Genomic DNA, 12,510 nt, shown 5'->3' with positions numbered 1-12,510 from the left:
GATTTTATTTTTTTAAATTAATCTCTACGCCCAAACGTGGAGCTTGAACTCACAACCCCAAGATCAAGAGTCATATGCTCCACTGACTGAACCAGCCAGGCGCCCCTCTGCAGTATGTTTTTTGATATGAACTTTGCTATAGGTACATAGACATCCACAAGTGAATTGATTAGAGAAAATGCATATTGAAAATATACATGTTAATATTCATTTATAGTCATTTTGTCTTTTTTCAGAAAAAGATTTCAAAAGGATTTGCAGAGTTACATGAGAGTTCACATAGATTCACTAGGGACTTCAGAGATTTTGTTTTGATGAAAAGCCAAGAATGGTTAAGGGCTTTGCTCCAAGGCATAGAGCTAACTAGAGATTGAAGAAGGACTGGAATAGGAGGTGTTCATCAAATGTTTATGAATTAAATAAGATGGAAAATAATTCAGTGAGACTTTAAAAGATGCATTGGGGAATAGGTGAGCAGCTATTATAGGAATCAAGAAGGTAGAAAGGCTTACGAGGAGAGGTAGAAATGTATATGTTTGGGGCCTTCTACAGCTGGTGGAGGGACAGGCATAGTTACTGACCATGGTACCTGTTATTGGATATTTGGAACAAAGCATTCTCTTTGGGAACTTGAGAACAATGCCCTCCTCCCAATTCCAGAGCATTTTGGAGAATGAAATAGAGTTCAGCGAGAGCTGGGAAAAGAACCCAGGAGTCCTTGCATTTCACCTCCTTTATTATCAAGGAGATAATTCTAGCAGAGGACAAAAATCCAATAACTATTTTATTTATGTTATAAAGATTTTAATGCATTATCTGCCAAGATTTATTAAAATTTATTAATAACCGACCTTTCTATAATTACGTAATACTTTGTGAGTTAATACGTATTTAAGCTGACCAAACAAAGGTAAATGTTAATAGTAAGCCTTAGCTGTCTACTTGTTGTGCTCAAAGTCACCTTAGTTACCAGTTGAAGAATGGGGTTTATTTAGTATACTTCAAATCCTGTCATTTTTAAATGAATTCAAGGGAATCAAACAGTACAAAAGAATCCACCAGGAGTGGAAAACGAGTGTGTTGATGGTGACTTCAGAAGTCATTTTGCCTTTCCCTGAAATAGAAAATTATATTTCATAACCATGCTAAACTCCTTCTGTGCCCAATTCCCCCATTGACAAGTACATCACACACACACACACACACTTTATAAGAACTCTGAACTCTCCTCTCCAGGGTTATTTTTTATTTTGGAACAACACTAAATCTACATAAAATCTGCTGTAAGAATGTACACATTTTATTTGCTTTTCCTACATTATGTGTTTCTTTATTTTACAGATTAGGTTGAGAGCTGGAAGATTTTTTTTTTCCTGTTTCATCTTAAAAGCCTAAGGATCAATGCCAATTGCATACTTAGATATCAAGGCAACTTTTCCAGCTGTGCTCCAACTGTTTTCTATTGTGCTCACGACCATGTTCTTGGTGCCATTTTTCTGATTTGAGTGAAACCTATGCAAGACATTAATTGTGTCTTGTTACTGGTTCTTGCTCTTCTTTTCAATTCTGGTATATATGAATGCTCCAAAAGAAATACAACTGATAAACAAAACAGCAGTGTATTCTTCCGTACATTGTTCTTGAAGCAAAGAGTAAGTGAGAAATTCATATTTGCCAGTGTATTTCAGGGTATTTTGCGGGAGTCTTTTAAAAAACTGTATTGCTCTATTTCTACCACAATACCTCTTCAGATCTAAATGTTGGGGGCTTTTAACCAGAAGGGTAATAATTATTAATTCTTTTGATTAAAATATTGCAGAATTTTGTAGAGTAAAATATGCTGCTGTTACAAAATGGGGAAAATGCAAAATAGAAAAATACGGACGTTAGAATAGTTTCTGGTAACTTATTACTAAAACAATATTTTGGCCTGTGTTATCTACAATCTGGATTCAAAGTAGTCAAAGGAGTGAGCTAGTAGAACCCATACTTCAGGTCACATTTAAAGCACTTTCTAAATCTATGGCATAAAAATGCTAATTTTTATTTTAAATTTGATAAATGCTGCTTCAAAATGGAGGTCATAAGAGAACAATTACTAAATGATGGGAAAATCATTTAATCAGAGAATCTTTATAATCTCCAGAGGCAAATCCTGAGTATCAGGACCAAACCCTTCAACCATTACGCAGCACTACCTTAAAAAGTAACTTTCTCTTTTGTTCAGCCAGAGGTTACCAGAGATTATAAGAAACGGGAAGGCCATCAGCTGTTAACTTCAGGCCTGACTAAATAAGAGCTAATATAATTGGAGTACTTTTATCGGAGAGCAGTTTCTGGAATAAAATATACATTGTACAGCAAAGTTTTAAGAATTACAAAGAATGTTAATTCAAAGCGATAAAATTTTTGGATTCCAGCAGAACTTTAAAATTTTACATGTATTTCCTTATGTGCAAATGATTGATAATCTCACATTGTTGAGTATACAGTGGCAGAGTATATTTGACATTTTGTGCGTCAACATGAATTTATTTTAATACTAATTTTTTTGTAGATTTAGATGTGTTTCCTGCAGTTTTATTCATAGAGAAAACAGAATACTTGGGAGTGGAAATAAAAATTCATCCTCAGAGATAACATCATTAAGGGGAAAAAATATCTTGGTAATTACTAATTGATTTTCTTAACACATTCATTGTATAAGAGTATTCTAGAGGGCCAATGGTCTGAAATTATACTTTCTTACATTGAAAAAGGTTAATTAGGAATTGAGCTCAAAGTTAATTTTTTGAAGGTCAGCTGCTATGCTGTTGGGTCCTGTGACCCTGTCTCAAGTAATCACAGCATTAACATACAAGTTATAGCTTTCCTTTCACTTGATGACATAATCTCTTTAATTGGTGTCGGGAAGCCTGCATGTGAAAGAACCGTGGAAAACACCTAGACACTATAATTTTACTCTCTCCATTCACAGGGCAAATGAAACAAGCCTTAAGAATGTACGAAAGACTCATTACAATCCCTTGGCTGTCAACACAAAGCCCTCACATTTCAACTAAGAGTTTTAGGAATGATCAATTCTGTTTAGTTCTAACTTCGGCTGGTGAACTATTAACCTTTTCAGAAAAACCGTTGAATGCTAAATGTCAGATAATCTTCTATGAGAAAGCTAAGAGGGTAGATAATGTGATTTAACTGATTAGACATAAATGTGAGAAGGTAATATTTGCAAAGTTATTAAGCATGCTCTCTGAAAGAAACTATTGGAGTGAGACTCCCTAACCCTCACATTGCTACAACCTTTGACATCATTCTCATAAATCCCCTGCACCTCATCATGCAGGCTTGATATGGCCCATTTTCATTTGAGAGTTTTAATTCACCTCTTACAGAGAACTGATTGGCATTGTTGCGATCCTGTTTTCCCAACAGATTCTGCTTAGTAATGAAGAAAGCTACTGTGAAGTAACCCTTGAAATGCCCATTATGAAACTTTTGCAAGGACAGGCTTTGGGAGAAGGAAGAAAGGAATACTAAAGTTTGCTAAGCCTCTCAGCATCAGTTTAACAAGTGCTCGGTGCAAAATGGAAGGGCCCCGGATCTGTGGTTAATGGAGTTCCTGTCCTTGTAACACTATTTCAGTCTTGTCACCTTTCATGTTCCTTTTACCTCTTGAGTTCTGAGATGACTTTTAAAAAGTCATTTTTAAAAAATTAGGTAAACATCCAACCAAGAAGTGCTATGCCTGGACTGCTTTGTGCTAAGGCCTCAAATCCAGTCGGCCATCAGCAGACTGGAAAATATGGGGATGTGCTACCTAGCAGAGTTATGAAATCATCATTTGGAACTGGTTCATATTTGGTTCTGATATAAATACTGGACTCTGCCTCTTATACCCTGTCTAGAAAAAACTGTACCCTGAAGGTGTGGGGAGAGAGAATGTGGGTAGAAAGAGCAGACAGGCGTCCATGGTTACAGACAGTACCATACTGCCTTCCTATGACAACTATCAGACAATCGCAATACTGTGTATTGACATGTCTTTGACCATGGCTCTGTGTAGATAATACACTGGTCTTATGGGATCTGTTTTGTGTTTTGCATAATCTTCCATTTTTCTGCCCAGATGCATAGTACACACACTCAAGGCTACAAAGCCAGAAAATAACCTATTTCCTCCATTATTCTAATTTAGTCACAACCACAATTTTATTAATCAGCAAAATAATGATGCACAAATGCCTTAACTATAATTTGCTTTGTTTCACTCTGTGCCAATTTGGTGCAGCCTCAGTAATATCAAGGGGTCACAGATTCATTATGCCCTGAAAATTGAATTATATTTTCACCTTCACACAACAAAACCAACAACCTTCTTTTCCCATCAAGAGTTTTCAGCAAAATCTGAACTCTATCATCTAAGTTAAATGGTAACTTACAATGGGGAATTTGCATTCTTTTATTACCTGGGAACTTTCTGGAGGAAGAGGAAACAAAAATCACCTGTTAATGCCCCCTGCAGATCTAATGCCACTGTATCCTAAGATCTATCAGTATTTACTCACTCCCTTCAAGAAAAGTCCTGAGAGTGATGTCACTGAGACAGCAGCATAAGTCATTCCTGACTTCACTCCCCCTAACAAGAACCAACATCTATTCAAGAACAAGACACCACTGAGGGAATCCTAGAACATGGGGCTGAGGCTGAGGAGCACCCTGCACTGCAGAGACCAAGACAGACTGCATTAGAAAGGTAAGAAAAGTGACTAAATAAATGTACACCACATTGCCCCTCCCACAGGACAGCAGAGTACTACACTGAGAGGTCTCCCCCAAGCCACTACTTCCTCCAGTGGGAAAAGAAAACCAGGGGTACAACTAGCCTCCCCCAGCATGGTGGGACACTTTTTGGGAGCCCCTACTCTGATCTTGAACTCTGGAAATTGCAGGGAAATCTGTGGGGCCAAGCTGCTGGGCATCTGACTGTGATAGAAAAGCAAGAAAGGGCTTGCAATGACCATCATGAGGATCTTGGCAGACTGAGCTCATACCTGCAGTGCCCAAGCTGTAATCCCAAGCAGCTGCTTTGCTCATCTGCAGAACCAAGTGAGGAGCACACTCTGACCAGGGAACCCAGGGGGATGCAGACATGCATGATTCAGATCTTCAAATATAGAGTTTTGCTGGCCCTAGAGTTTGCTCACACCCAGGCAAGGTGCTGAGTCACAGACCCACTCACTGTTAAGAGTTCCTTCTAGGGGCATCTGGGTAGCTCAGTCGGTTAAGTGTCTGACTCTTTTTTTTTTTTTAAGATTTTATTTATTTATTTGATAGAGCTAGAGACAGCCAGCAAGAGAGGGAACACAAGCAGGGGGAGTGGGAGAGGAAGAAGCAGGCTTCCAGTAGAGGAGCCTGATGTGGGGCTTGATCCCAGAATGCCGGGATCACGCCGTGAGCCAAAGGCAGACGCTTAACAACTGAGCCACCCAGGCGCCCCAAGTGTCTGACTCTTGATTTCAGCTCAGGTCATGATCTCAGGGTCATGAGATCAAGCCCCACATTAGGCTCTGAGCTGGATGTGGAGCCTACTCGGGATTCTCTCTCCCCCCTCTTTCCTCTACCCCTCCTCCCTCTCTAAAAAAAAAAAAAAAAAAAAAAAGCCCCTTCTAGTCCTATCTAACCAGAAAGGCAGGGACAACTCCTGGAAGCTGTGTAGCCTAGTGGTGCTTGAGCTGAGAGGTGGGTGGGCAGAACTGATCACCCCCAGCGCAAAGCCAATACTGGACATGAAGACTTCCAATGCTATGCACAGTCAGGGAATTAATTCTTAGCCAAGGCTGAGGATAGCTCCTAGTCCCTTTGAAATGGAGAGCCTATTTGGGAGATTAAGAGTAGCCTAGGACATTCCCCTTCTATCCTGTCCAGGAAAGGGGGTTGAGACATAGTTCCATTTACTCTGGAGTGCATTCTGGTCTTATCTGATCAGAATGGTTGGTGACAACTTTTGGGAACTATGTGGCCCAGTGGTGCTCCAGCTAGAAGAAGTACAGACAGAGGTGATAGTTTGCAGAGTAAAACCAGTGGCCCTGTTTGTCCAGTAAAGTTGGGGTGTGAGTCAGCTTGAATTAAAACAACAAAAAGCTTTAGAGCTAATTTGTAGCCCTGTTCACTGCTGAATATAGCTTTAGCCTGTCTGACCAGGGAACCTAACCAGGGCACACAGGAAGCTGTATAGCTCATTCAACAGCCCTCTACATAATAGCACTTGAACAGAGAGCACAGCCTGTGGCTTCCCCTGTCTGCAGAGCAAAACCTCACCAGACCAGGAAATTCAGTGCATACTCAGGCCTGATTCAGACACCTAAAAAATGAGCTCTATAGGGACTTGAGTCCTGGCCTGCTGTCCTGCCAGGGAGGGAAGCTAATTTATGGGCCCACCTTCTATTGAATATAGTATCCAGTCCCAACCACCTAGGCACCCTGACTAGAAAATTCAGCAACTGTGGGGCCCATCTTACAGCCTCATTTGACTAGCAGGGAACAAGCCTGCAGTTCATTCCAGCTGTTCTCAGCCAATGGTACACCTACGTTCCCTATCCTCAAAGCTCAAACAGTTGCCACACTCAAAAGTAGACTATAATACTGGGCCTTACCTGCCCAAAGATTACCAGCAGACATAACCAGAAATCAAACTGAGCTGGAGTGAAGCACTGTCTCTGCCCAAGCAAACCTGTAAAGTCTGGAGGAGGAGCCCCATTACCCAAATGTGCAGATAACAATGTTAAGAATCAAGGATCACAAAAAATCTGGTAAAATGTGACACTATCAAAGGAAACTAATAAAGCTAATCATAACTGACCCTAAAGAAAAGGAGATCTGTGGACTGTCAGACAAAGAGTTCAGAATAATCCACTTAAGGAAGCTTAGTGAACTACAAGAAAACATAGACAACAAAATGAAATTAGGAAAAAAATAGATGAATAAATCAAGAAGTTTGACAAGGAAATAGCAACCATCAAAAACAAAAACAACAAAACCCCCAGAAATTCCAGAGTTGAAGAATATACTAATTAAACTGAAGAATTCAATAGAGAATTTCAAAAGTAGGCTTGACCATGCAGAAGAAAGAATCAGTGATCTGGAGGATAGGACATTGGAAATTACACAGTCAGTGGATCAAAAAGGAAAAAAAAGAATTAAAAAGAGCAAAGAAAGCCTACAGGAATTATAGGACACAATGAAAAGAAACAATATTTACATTATAGAAATTTCAGAAGAGGGAGAGAAAGAGAAAGTGAGAGAGAGTATATTTAAAACAATAATGGCTGAAAACTTCCTTAGCCTTGGAAAAGAAACAAATATCCAGATCCATGAGGCCCCAAGGATCCCAAACAGGTAGAACTTGAATGCACACACACACACCAAAGCACATTAAATTAAATTGTCAAAAGTCAAAGACAGGGGCACCTGAGTGACTCAGTCCATTGAGCCTCCCACTCTTGGTTTCTGCTCAGGTCATGATCTCAGGATCCGGGGATTGAGCCCTGCATCGGGCTCAGTCCTCAGTGGGGAGTCTGGAGTCTGCTTCTCTGTCTTCTCTCTTCCTCTCTTTCTGCCCTTCCCCCTGATCGCACATTCTCTCTTTCTCTAAAATAAATAAATATTTTTTTTAAAAAAGTCAAAGACAAAGAATTTTTTTAATATGCTTTTTAAAAAATTCACATATAATGTATTATTTGTTTCAGGGGTACAGGTCTGTGATTCATCAGTCTTAAATAATACCCAGTGCTCATTACAACACAAACCCTCCCCATGTCCATCACCCAGTTACCCCATACCCCCAAGGATTTTAAGATTAGCCAGAGAAGAAAGAAAAGTTACATACAAGGGGCACCCCATGAGACTATCAGTAGATTTCTCAACAGAAACTTTTCATGCCAATAGAGAATGGCATGACATTCAAAATACTGAAAGAAAATAATTGTCAACCAAGAATTCTATACCTGGCAAAGCTGTCCTTCAGAAACAAAAGAGGGATAAAGACTTTCCTGAACAAGCAAAAGCTGAGGAAGCTCATTACCACCAGACCTGCCTTACAAGAAATGCTAAAGAGAGTTCTCTGGGTAGAAGTAAAAGAAGGCTAATTAACATCATAAAAAACACAAAAAATTAGAGTAAATCTCACTGGCCATGGTAAATATATAGTCATAGTTAGATTCTGCAATATGGTAATAGTGGTGTTGAACTCACAACTCCAATTTAAAAGTAAAAAAAAAAAAAAAGAATATAGCAAAAATAACCATAAGTAAGATAATCTGTTATTAGTTACACAATAAAAAACATGTAAATTGTAACAGAGATAACCTAAAATGTGAGGAATAAAAGTATGTGTTAAGTATACAAATTCTATTGATGTTAAGTTGTTATCAGTTTAAAATAGGATATTACAAGTTTAAAATATTTTGTGTAAACCTCATGGTAACCACAAGGGAAAATCTTGTAGTAATTACACAAAAGAACAAGATACAGAAGTCAAAGCATACTGATACCAAAATACATCAAAACACAGAAAAAGACAACTGGATAAGAAACAAGGAACAATACATATACAAAACAGGAAAACAATTTAAAAAATGATAATAGTAAGTCCTTACCTATCAATAATTACTTTAAACATAAATGGATTAAATTATAAAATCAAAAGACATAGAATGGCTGAATGGATAAAAAACCAAGATCCAATAGAATGTTGCCTACAAGAGACATTAGCCTTAAAGACACACATAGACTGAGAGTAAAGGGGGGGGGGGGAATACACATTTCAAGCAAATGGTAACCAAAACAAACAAACAAGCAAAAAAGACAGGAGTAGCTATCCTTAGACAAAATGGACTTTAAACTAAAAATGGTAAAAAGCAGGGTGTCTGGGTGACTCAGTCAGTTAAGCTTGATTTCAGCTTAGGTCATGGTCTCACAGTTGTGGGATCAAGCCCACCATCAGGCCTGTAGTGTGGAGCCTGCTTGGGATTCTCTCTCCCTCAGGCCTTCCCCCCCACCCAAAAAATGGTAAAAAGAGACAAAGAAGGTCATTAAATAATAATAAAGGGGTCAATACATTAAGCAGATATAATAATTGTAAATATTTATGTGTTCAATATTAGAGCACCTAAAATACAGAAATAAAAAAACAAACAGAACTAAAAGGAGAAATACACAGTAATACAATAATAATTTGGGACTTTGATACCCTTCTCTCAGCAATGGATAGATCACCCAGACAGAGAATCAATAAAGAAACAGTGGATTTGAACAACACTATAGACTAAATGGATATAATAGACATGTACAGAACAAGAGAATACAAATTTTTCTCAAGTGCACACAAAATATTTTCTAGGATAGACCATATGTTAGTCCACAAAATAAGCATCAACAAATTCAAGAAGATTGAGATCATACCAAATATCTTCTTTGACCACAATGCATACAACTAGAAATCAATAACAAAAGGAAAATTGGAAAATTCATGAACACATGGAAATTAAACAATATTCTCCTGTACAACCAATGCATCAAGAAAAAATTAAAGGGGACATAAAGTTTCTTGAAACAAATGAAAATGGAAATGGAACATTTCTTATGGGATATAGCAAAAGCAGTTCTTTTTTTTTAAAAAAGATTTTATTTATTTATTTGTCAGAGAGACAGAGAGACTGGGCACAATCAGGAGGAGTGGCAGGCAGAGGGAGAAGCAGACTCCCTGCTGGGCAAGAAGCCTGATGCAGGACTTGATCCCAGGACCTCAGGATCATGACCTGAGCCAAAGGCAGACGCTTAACTGACCAAGTCACCCAGGTGTCCCAAAAAAGCAGTTCTAGGAGGGAAGTTCTTAGTGATAAATACATACATTAAGAAGCAAGAAAGAGCCCAAATAAGTAATCTGACTCTATGTCTTAAAAAACTAGAAAATGAAGAAAAAACTGAGATCAAGGTGTGCAAAAGAAAAGAAATATTAAAGATTAGAGCAGAAATAAATGAAATAGAGAATAGAAAAACAATAGAAAAGATTGACCAAATTAAGAATTGGTTCTTTGAAAAGGTGAACAAAATTGACAAATCCTTGACTAGACTAACCAAAGAAAAAAGAGAAAGGACCCAAATCCACAAAATTATAAATGAAAAAGGAGACATTACAATCAATACCACAGAAATTCAAAAAGTCATAGAGGTTATTATGAACAACCCATACACCAATAACTGACATCTGGACTATCTAGAAGAAATGAAAAAATTCTTAGAAACTTATGACTTGGGGCACCTGGGTGGCTCAGTTGGTTAAGTGTCTGCCTTCAGCTCAGGTCATGATCTCAGGGTCCTGGGATCAAGCCCTGAGTTGGGCTCCCTGCTCAGCAGGGAGTTGGCTTCTTCCTCCCCCTCTCCCTCTGCCCCTCCAGCCCCCACTCATGCGCATGCTCTCTCTCTCTCTCTCAAATAAATAAAATCTTAAAAAGAAGAAGAAACCTACAACTTACCAAGACTAAATCAGGAAGAAATAGAAAATCTGAGAAGAAGAATTGCTAGTAACGAAATTGAATCAGTAATCAAAAATCTCCCCAAAAAGAAAAGCCCAGGACCAGATGGCTTCAAACATTTTCAAAGAAAAATTAACACCAATCCTTTTCAAACTCTTCCCCCCAAAACTGAGGAGGACCAAAAATACTGAAGAGGAATATTATTTAGCCATGAAAAATGAGGAAATCTTACCATTTGCAATAACATGGATGAACCATTATGGTAACTAGAATACGTAAGACAGAGAAAGACAAGTACTGTATGATCTCACTTAGATGTGGAGTCTAAAAAAACAAAAAACAAAACTCAGAAGAAATCAGATTTATAGTTATCAGGCAGGGAGTGGAGGGTAGTTAGAGGAAGGTGGTTAAATGTTATACAAACTTCCAGTTATAAGATAAATAACCACTCAGGATGTAATGTACAACATGATGATTATTGCTAACACTGCCGTATGATATATAGGAAAGCTGTTAGGAGAGTAAATCCTAAGAGTTCTCATAAGGAGAAACTTTTTTCTTTTCTTCTTTTCTTTCCTTTTTTAAAAATATATCTATATGAGAAGATGGGTGTTAGCTACACCTATTGTAATCATTTCACAACATATGTAATCAAATAATCATGCTGTATGCCTTAAACTTATACAGAGATGAATATCAATTATTTCTCAATAAAACAAAAAACAATAAACAAACAAATAAATAAAGTCCTTAGCCTGGCATACAAGTCTATGTATGACTTTGTTCTTCAATACACCTCTACCTCCAGCCTCCCACCGTATCAAACTTTCCTCAGTTACTCAAAGCACCATGATCTTTTTCTTTTTAGAATCTTTGTACAATGTTCTCTTTGCCAGAACTTCTCTTTCATTTGGACACTCTCTAACCAGATTAGGGGTTAGCTCTGGTGTCATTCTCCCAGAATACCTAACCAGTATGGACAACATTCTCCTACATTCCCCTACCTTCCGGGCCATATAACACTCAAGGTGTTCCCTTACATGCCGAACTCAATCTCAACATCCTCCACACCTTGCTTTAATTGTATGATACTCCTCAGGTTCTCTTGAGGGCTAGGACTCTGTATTTTTCATGTCTGGAACCCCAGCATCTAGAACAGTGCCTAGCATAGGTAGGTGTTTCATAAAAGTTTGTTGAAACTTTTGCATGTTTTGGTAAGAACATTTTGTTAATGTGTGGGAAATCATTTATGTTTTGTAAAAGTCATATATTTTGTATGATAAAATCCTTGAGTATAGGAACCCTGACGGATATATTATGTTTGCTAATCTATTTAAAAATAATTTCAGTATTATTTCAAAATTAATTAATTAATTAAATGACCTGGTTTTAAAACAACTGTGACTATGCTGGATCAGTCCTTTCAAAGATCCCAACATAATCTTTTATAGGAAATCAACCTAAGCCATACACAGGTCACTTTAATGGTGTCCTCAAGATTAAGAAGATGAGCTATTCTGCTATCTGCTTGTCTCTGCTCCTGTCTCTGAGCCAGGTTAAGATTTTAATGTGTTTGAAATGGTGACTGAGCTTTGACCAGCAATTTACCGTCTCTTCACAGAGGGCACAATCAAGAAATCAAAATTCTCTCTACTATTTTTGTCCAGTTGTTTTGCAAATGAATGAGCACGCATTGCCTGTCTGCCTTCAGCAAAGCAAGCATTTGGGAGAGCAGCTCTGAATAGAAGTTTTCCTGTTTACCTTCTTATCACTTGTTTAAGTTCTAAGGAGAGAGACCTGGCCATTTTGTTATAGAATGGGTATTTTCAATGCAAAGAAAAGAAAAAAAATCACAGTTTTGAGTTTTTACAATGTTTGCCCCTTTTCCCAGCAGGAATGTGTTTTGAGTGCCAGGAGACAAAAGTGTGGCCTCAACAAGCAGAATTTTAAAAAGAACATCATTTTCATTATGTAG

This window comes from Ursus arctos, unplaced genomic scaffold (assembly GCF_023065955.2).
Source record: "Ursus arctos isolate Adak ecotype North America unplaced genomic scaffold, UrsArc2.0 scaffold_25, whole genome shotgun sequence".
NCBI classification, from domain to species: domain Eukaryota; kingdom Metazoa; phylum Chordata; class Mammalia; order Carnivora; family Ursidae; genus Ursus; species Ursus arctos.
This window is presented reverse-complemented; position numbering follows the sequence as displayed.